We start from the raw sequence: 8,278 nt of genomic DNA on the forward strand, positions 1-8,278 counted from the left end.
TGAGAGCAAATTTTTGGAGGGACGATCTGTAGTTTTTGTTAATATCATTTTGGGGTGTGTATGATTTTTAGATCACTTTTTATTAAAAAAATTTTGGGAGAAGCGTTGACAATTTGGAAAAGAGTTTGCTGCTCACTGATCAAGCACTCTATGGGGCAGATGTGGGGGAGGGTGGTAGCGAGGAGGCTCAGGAACATGAGGTAGCTAGCTGGGTAACAGCGGGGTAGAAGGAAGAGTGCCAGGGAAGCTAGCCCTGATCTGACACACCCCAACAAGTTTGCACGGTTGGCAGATGAGGGGGATGTCAGTCCAGGGAGAGCACTGCTGCAGCCAGACACTTCCTCTGCCAGTCAGGGGAATGTCGGCTCCAGTAAGCAGGGGACCAGGAGAGCAGGGCAGGCCAGACAGGTGCTAGTAGTGGGACACTCAATTATTAGGGGTACAGATAAGGCAATCTGTCCCAAAGACCGGGACCGTCGAACGGTGTGTTGTCTTCCTGGTGCTCGAGTTCGACACATCGTGGATCGGGTGGACAGATTACTGGGAGGGGCTGAAGAAGATCCAGCGGTCATGGTCCATATCGGAACCAATCACAAAGTTAGAGGTAGGTGGAGCATCCTTAAAAAAGATTTTAAGGATTTAGTTCAAAAGTTTAGGGCAAGGACCTCAAAAGGTAGTATTTTCCAAAATACTACCGTACCATGAGCCGCACAAGAAAGGCAGCGGGAGTTTAGGGAGGTTAACAAGTGGCTCAAGAACAGGTGTAGGAAGGAGGGGTTTGGGTTCCTGGAAAAATGGGCCGACTTCTCTGTTGGTTACAGGCTCTCTCGTAGGGATGGGCTGCACCTCAATGGGGAAGGAGCAGCTGTGTTGGGGGAGAAGATGGCTAGAAGGTTGGAGGAGTGTTTAAACTAGGGACTGGGGGGGGGAGGGAAATTACGTTATAGGATGGGAAGATAGTGCAGATAGAGACCGGGGGCAAGGTAATGTTACTGGGGGAGAAATAGAAGGAGGGACAGCTCAGAAGTTAAAGTGTAGGGTACAAAATATATATAAACCTCTTAAATGTATGTAGACTAATAAAACTGGGGAACTGGAATTAGTGATGTGTAAGGAGGACTAAGACATAGTGGGAATAACTGAGACATGGCTGGATGATAGCTATGATTGGGCAGTTAATGTACAGAGTTACAGTCTGTTTAGAAAGGATCGCCAAAAGTCCTGTCTAAAGCCCACACTCCGGGAAGATATAAGTGAGGGACATGAACATGTGGAGTCACTGTGGGTAGAAATACATGGAGACAAAAACAATCATAAATTACTAATAGGAGTTTATTATAAACCACCTAATATACCAGAGTCCACAAAAAATCTGCTACTAAACGAGATCATAATAAGGTGGTTATTATGGGGGACTTCAACTACCCAGATATAGACTGGGAAACTGAAACTTGTATATCTCATAAAGGAAACAGGTTCTTGACAATAACCAAAGACAATTACCTTTCCCAACTGGTTCAGGACCCAACTAGAGGGACGGTCATATTGGACTTAATATTAACCAATAGACCTTACAGAACAACAGATGTGCAGGTCGGGGGACACCTGGGAAATAGTGACCATAAAGTAATAACCTTCCAATTATCATTCAAAAGAGTTTTTCTTCAGGGAGGAACAAAAATACCAAACTTCAAAAAAGCTACATTTAGCCAACTAAGAGAGGCCATAGGCCTAACTAACTGGGACAAAGTCCTCAAACATAAAAATACAGCCACAAAATGGGATATTTTTTAAAGCATCCTAAAATCTAATTGTGAGAGGCACATACAATATGGGAATAAAAGGTTAAAGAACAAGAAAAAAACAATGTGGATAAATAGAACTATAAAGAAAGCAATACATGACAAAAAAAAAAGCATTTAAATCACTAAAACAGGAAGGTAGCGAGGAAGCACTGAAAAACTATAAGGAAAAAAAATTGAATATGTAAAAAACTAATAAAAGCAGCCAAACTAGAGACCGAGAGATTAATTGCCAAAGAGAGCAAAGCTAACCCTAAAATGTTTTTCAATTGTATACATGGTAAAAAGTATAAATCTGAAGGTGTCGGCCCTCTACAAAGTAATGAGGGGGGAGTTGCAGAGAGCGATGAGGAGAAAGCAAAGCTATTAAATATTTTTTTCTCCACTGTATTCACTTAAGAAAATAAACTGTCAGATGAAATGCAGAATGTAAAAGTTAATTCCCCAACAAAAGTGTCCTGTCTGACCAAGGAAGAAGTACAAAGGCATCTTAAAAAGATCAAAATAGACAAATCGCCAGGACCAGATGGCATACACCCCCGTATCACCCCCGTAATGTCATAGTCAGACTCTTATTTCTGATATTTAAGGACTCTATACTGACAGGGAGTGTTCCACAGGATTGGCGCATAGCAAATGTAGTGCCAATATTAAAAAGGGTCCAAAAACAGAGCCTGGAAACTATAGGCCGGTAAGTTTAACATCTGTCGTGAGTAAGCTGTTTGAAGGTTTTCTAAGAAATGCTATCTTGGAGTACCTCAAGGAAAATAAGCAAATAATGCCATATCAGCATGGCTTTATGAGGGATCGGTCATGTCAAACTAATTTATTCAGTTTCTATGAGGAGGTAAGTTCTAGACTTGACAGCAGTAAATCAATGGATGTCGTATATCTGCACTTCTCCAAAACATTGACACTCTACCGCATTAAAAAGTTAGTATATAAAATAAGAATGCTTGGGCTGGGAGATAATGTCTGTATGTGCGTTAGTAACTGACTCAGTGATAGAAAACAAAGGGTGGTTATTAACGGTACACACTCAGATTGGGTCACTGTCACTAGTGGAGTACCTCAGGGGTCAGTATTGGGCCCTATTCTCTTCAATATATTTATTAATGATCTTATAGAAGGCTTGCACAGTACAATATCAATTTTTGCAGATGACACTAAACTGTGTTAAGTAATTGACATGGAAGAGGACCGTATACTGCTACAGATGGATCTGGATAGATTAGAGGCTTGGCCAGATAAGTGGCAGATGAGGTTTAACACTGACAAATGTAAGGTTAAGCACATGGGAAGGAATAATGCAATTCACCCGTACATACTAAATGGTAAAACACTGGGTAACACTGACATGGAAAAGGACCTAGGAATTTTAGTGAACAGCAAACTAAGCTGTAAAAACCAGTGTCAGGCAGCTGCTGCCAAGGCCAATAAGATAATGGGTTGCATCAAAAAGGGCATAGATGCCCGTGATGAGAACATAGTCCTACCACTTTACAAATTACTAGTCAGACCACACATGGAGTACTCTGTACAGTTCTGGGCTCCCGTGAACAAGGCAGATATAGCAGAGCTGGAGAGGGTACAGAGGAGGGCAACTAAAGTAATAACTGGAATGGGGGACTACAGTACCCTGAAGGATTATCAAAATTAGGGTTATTTAGTTTAGAAAAAAGACGACTGAGGGGAGATCTAATTACTATGTATAAATATATCAGGGGTCAGTACAAAGATCTCTCCCATCATCTATTTATCCCCAGGACAGTGACTGTGACAAGGGGACATCTGTGTCTGGAGGAAAGAAGGTTTGTGCACAAACATAGAAGAGGATTCTTTACGGTAAGAACAGTGAGACTATGGAACTCTCTGCCTGAGGAGGTGGTGATGGGGAGTACAATAAAAGAGTTTATGAGGGGCCTGGATGTATTTCTGGAGTGTAATAATATTACAGGCTATAGCTACTAGAGATGGGTCGTTGATCCAGGGAGTTATTCTGATTGCCTGATTGGAGTCAGGAAGGAATTTTTTTCCCCTTAAGTGGAGAAAATTGGCTTCTACCTCACAGTTTTTTTTTTTTGCCTTCCTCTGGATCAACTTGCAGGATAACAGGCCGAATTGGATAGACAAATGTCTTTTTTCGGCCTTATATACTACGTTACTATGTTTTTAAGCCATTCACAGCATGGAATTTTTAAAATATTTTAATAGTACAGGCGTTTTCGCATGTGGTGATGCCCATGATGTTAATTTTAGTACAGTGAACCCTCAAGATACAATGGCCTCAAGATACAATATTTTTAACATACAATGGTCTTTTCTGACCCATCGTAAGTTGAAACCAGACTCAACATACAATGTCTCAGCCAACCAATCAAGGCCACTTCTCTGGTAAAATAGCTAATTAGTTGCTACTTAGCACCTATTCCTGACTGGTATAAGTAAGAATTTGTTTTATCTGTCTTAGTTATCTGCTTATTTTTCTTAAATCTTCATTTTCTCTTATCTTGGATAACATTTTGGGGCTTTAGAACCGATTACTCAACTTACGATGGTTTCAACATTCAATGGTCCTTCTGGAACCGATTAATATTGTATCTTGAGGGACCACTGTATATTTATTTAGATTTTAGGGAAAGAGGGTGATTCGAAATTATTAATTTTTTTTCAGGTCCTTAACCACTACAGGACCGCCGTACGCAGGATTGCGTCTTTGTGGCGGCCCTGTTATTCCGAGTGGACGCGCCGGCGCGTCATCTCGCGAGACGCGAGATTTCCTGTGAACGCACGCACACAGGCGCGCGCGTTCACAGGAACTGCAGGTAATCGAGTGGACCTGCAGCCTGCCAGCGGCGATCATTCGCTGGCAGGCTGTAGATCCGATTTTTTTAACCCCTTAAAAGGTATATTAGACGCTGTTTTGATAACAGCGTCTAATATACCGGCTACCTGGTCCTCTGGTGGTACCTTTTGCTTGGATCGACCACCAGAGGACACAGGCAGCTCTGTAAAGTAGCAGCAAACACCACTACACTACACCCCCCCGTCACTTATTAACCCCTTATTAACCCCTGATCACCCCATATAGACTCCCTGATCACCCCCCTGTCATTGATCACCCCCCTGTAAGGCTCCATTCAGACGTCCGTATGTGTTTTGCGGATCCGCGGATCCACAAAACACATACGGACGTCTGAATGGAGCCTGATAGGGGGATGATCAATGACAGGGGGGTGATCACCCCATATTAGACTCCCTGATCACCCCCCTGTCATTGATCACCCTCCTGTAATGCTCCATTCAGACGTCTGTATGCGTTTTGCGGATCCACGGATCCGCAAAACACATACGGACGTCTGAATGGAGCCTTACAGGGGGGTGATCACCCCATATAGACTCCCTGATCACCCCCCTGTAAGGCTACATTCAGACGTCCGTATGTGTTTTGCGGATCTGCGGACCCACGGATCCGCAAAACACATACAGACGTCTGAATGGAGCCTTATAGGGGGGTGATCACCCCATATAGACTCCCTGATCACCCCCCTGTCATTGATCACCCCCCTGTAAGGCACCATTCAGACGTCCGTATGTGTTTTGCGGATCCACAAAACACGGACACCACGGATCCGCAAAACACGGACACCGGCAATGTGCTTTCCGCATTTTGCGGATTCACACATTGCCAGAACTATATAGAAAATGCCTTTTCTTGTCCGCAATTGCGGACAAGAATAGGACATGTTCTATAGGCTCTACAAAAAACGCAGTGTTCGCCCGATTAGGCCTGATCTTGTGTGCACACTTGCGTTCAGTCCGCCCCATCGCAGTGACGGCAATGTGCTTTCCGCATTTTGCGGATTCACACATTGCCAGAACTATATAGAAAATGCCTTTTCTTGTCCGCAATTGCGGACAAGAATAGGACATGTTCTATAGGCTCTACAAAAAACGCAGTGTTCGCCCGATCAGGCCTGATCTTGTGTGCACACTTGCGTTCAGTCCGCCCCATCGCAGTGACAGAATTTTTTTTTTCTAATCACTGCAAAAACACCGTAAAATCGCTGCGGCGCTATAAAAAAATCACTTTTGAGGGGCATGGCGAGTTCATAGAAGATCTTTTTTTTTTGTCACAAGTTAGCGGAAATTAGATTTTTTTTGTTTTTGTTTTTTCTTACAAAGTCTCATATTCCACTAACTTGTGACAAAAAAATACAATCTCACATGAACTCACCATACCCCTCACGGAATCCAAATGCGTAAAATTTTTTAGACATTTATATTCCAGACTTCTTCTCACGCTTTAGGGCACCTAAAATGCCAGTGCAGTATAAATACCCCACAAGTGACCACATTTCGGAAAGAAGACACCCCAAGGTATTCGCTGAGGGGCATATTGAGTCCATGAAAGATTGAACTTTTTGTCACAAGTTAGCGGAAACAGAGACCTTGTGAGAAGAAACAAAAAAAAAAATCTATTTCCGCTAACTTGTGCAAAAAAAAAAAACTTCTATGAACTCGCCATGCCCCTCACGGAATACCTTGGGGTGTCTTCTTTCCAAAATGGGGTCACATGTGGGGTATTTATACTGCCCTGGCATTTAAGGGGCCCTATAGCGTGAGAAGAAGTCTGGAATCCAAATGTCTAAAAATGCCCTCCTAAAAGGAATTTGGGCCCCTTTGCGCACCTAGACTGCAAAAAAGTGTCACACATGTGGTATCGCCGTACTCAGGAGAAGTTGGGCAATGTGTTTTGGGGTGTCATTTTACATATACCCATGCTGGGTGAGATAAATATCTCGGTCAAATGCCAACTTTGTATAAAAAAATGGGAAAAGTTGTCTTTTAGAGAGATATTTCTCTCACCCAGCATGGGTATATGTAGAAAGACACCCCAAAACACATTGCCCAACTTCTCCTGAGTACGGCGATACCACATGTGTGACACTTTTTTGCAGCCTAGGTGGGCAAAGGGGCCCACATTCAAAAGAGCACCTTTAGGATTTCACAGGGCATTTTTTACACATTTTGATTTCAAACTACTTCTCACGCATTAGGGCCCCTAAAATGCCAGGGCAGTATAACTACCCCACAAGTGACCCCATTTTGGAAAGAAGACACCCCAAGGTATTCCGTGATGGGCATAGTGAGTTCATGGAAGTTTTTATTTTTTGTCACAAGTTAGTGGAATATGAGACTTTGTAAGGAAAAAAAAAAAAAAATCATAATTTTCCGCTAACTTGTGACAAAAAATAAAAAGTTCTATGAACTCACTATGCCCATCAGCGAATACCTTAGGGTGTCTACTTTCCAAAATGGGGTCATTTGTGGGGTTTTTCTACTGTCTGGGCATTGTAGAACCTCAGGAAACATGACAGGTGCTCAGAAAGTCAGAGCTGCTTCAAAAAGCGGAAATTCACATTTTTGTACCATAGTTTGTAAACGCTATAACTTTTACCCAAACATTTTTTTTTTTATCATTGACATGTAGAACAATAAATTTAGAAAAAAAATTATATAGAAATGTAGGTTTTTAAAAAAAAAAATTTACAACTGCAAAAATTTCGGTAAATTTTGATTAATAACAAAAAAAAGTAAAAATGTCAGCAGCAATGAAATACCACCAAATGAAAGCTCTATTAGTGAGAAGAAAAGGAGGTAAAATTAATTTGGGTGGTAAGTTGCATGACCGAGCAATAAACCGTGAAAGTAATGTAGTGCAGAATGTAAAAAGTGTTTGTAAAAAGTGGTCTGGTCATTAAGGGTGTTTAAGCTAGGGGAGCTGAGGTGGTTAAATGGACCACAAAAGGCAATTAGACTGCAATTTGTATAGTGTTTACTGCCTAACTAAAGTACTTTAAAAACACTTTAATTTTATTTAAAAGTTATCTCCACAATTATAGCCCGATAGGGTGAACTGGAACTAATACAGACCAATAATATGCTGGTTCCTAAGTAGACCCTACCACAAGAACTCCTTATGTGTGTAGGAGTGTGAAAAGCAAAGGAAAACTCCTATTGCAGTCCTAGAAGTGTATCTGCACTAGTCCCTCAGGGCTGCAGACCCTATAGACAGTGCGTACCCTATTGTTGTATAAGACCAAGATATAGAAGGAGTATTCCCTATTGGGGCTCAGTAAGGGGAAGAGAGTCAGCCTGCATGTACCAAATCTATACTGCAGTCTAATGCTCGACGCGTTTCCCTTCCGACTACTGTCGGTAATTCATCAGGAGCATTGATCTAAGTGTATGGCCAACACTCTGCACTGCGACCCTGATAGTGGGTGCGCAGTAATCACGCCAGTACACTTGATCTAATTACTGATCTAATTACTGCCAGACAGAGACCTCCCACGAGACAGGATCCAATCGGATCCATTATGTTTCTAGCAGGAGTGGCAGTGACTGACATTTCTGTTAATACTGGTCACTATCTATGGCAGGTAGTGTTTCACCTGTTCCGATTCATAGAC

At 42.2% G+C, this 8,278-nt stretch overlaps 1 protein-coding gene across 1 annotated transcript in view; it reads right to left on the bottom strand.

Moving 5' to 3' along the window:
- OSBPL10 (oxysterol binding protein like 10) overlaps positions 1-8,278 on the bottom strand; it is a 469,724-nt gene that overhangs the window by 305,371 nt on the left and 156,075 nt on the right. The window lies entirely within an intron of this gene.

This window comes from Bufo bufo, chromosome 5, assembly GCF_905171765.1.
Source record: "Bufo bufo chromosome 5, aBufBuf1.1, whole genome shotgun sequence".
In the NCBI taxonomy this organism is placed as follows: domain Eukaryota; kingdom Metazoa; phylum Chordata; class Amphibia; order Anura; family Bufonidae; genus Bufo; species Bufo bufo.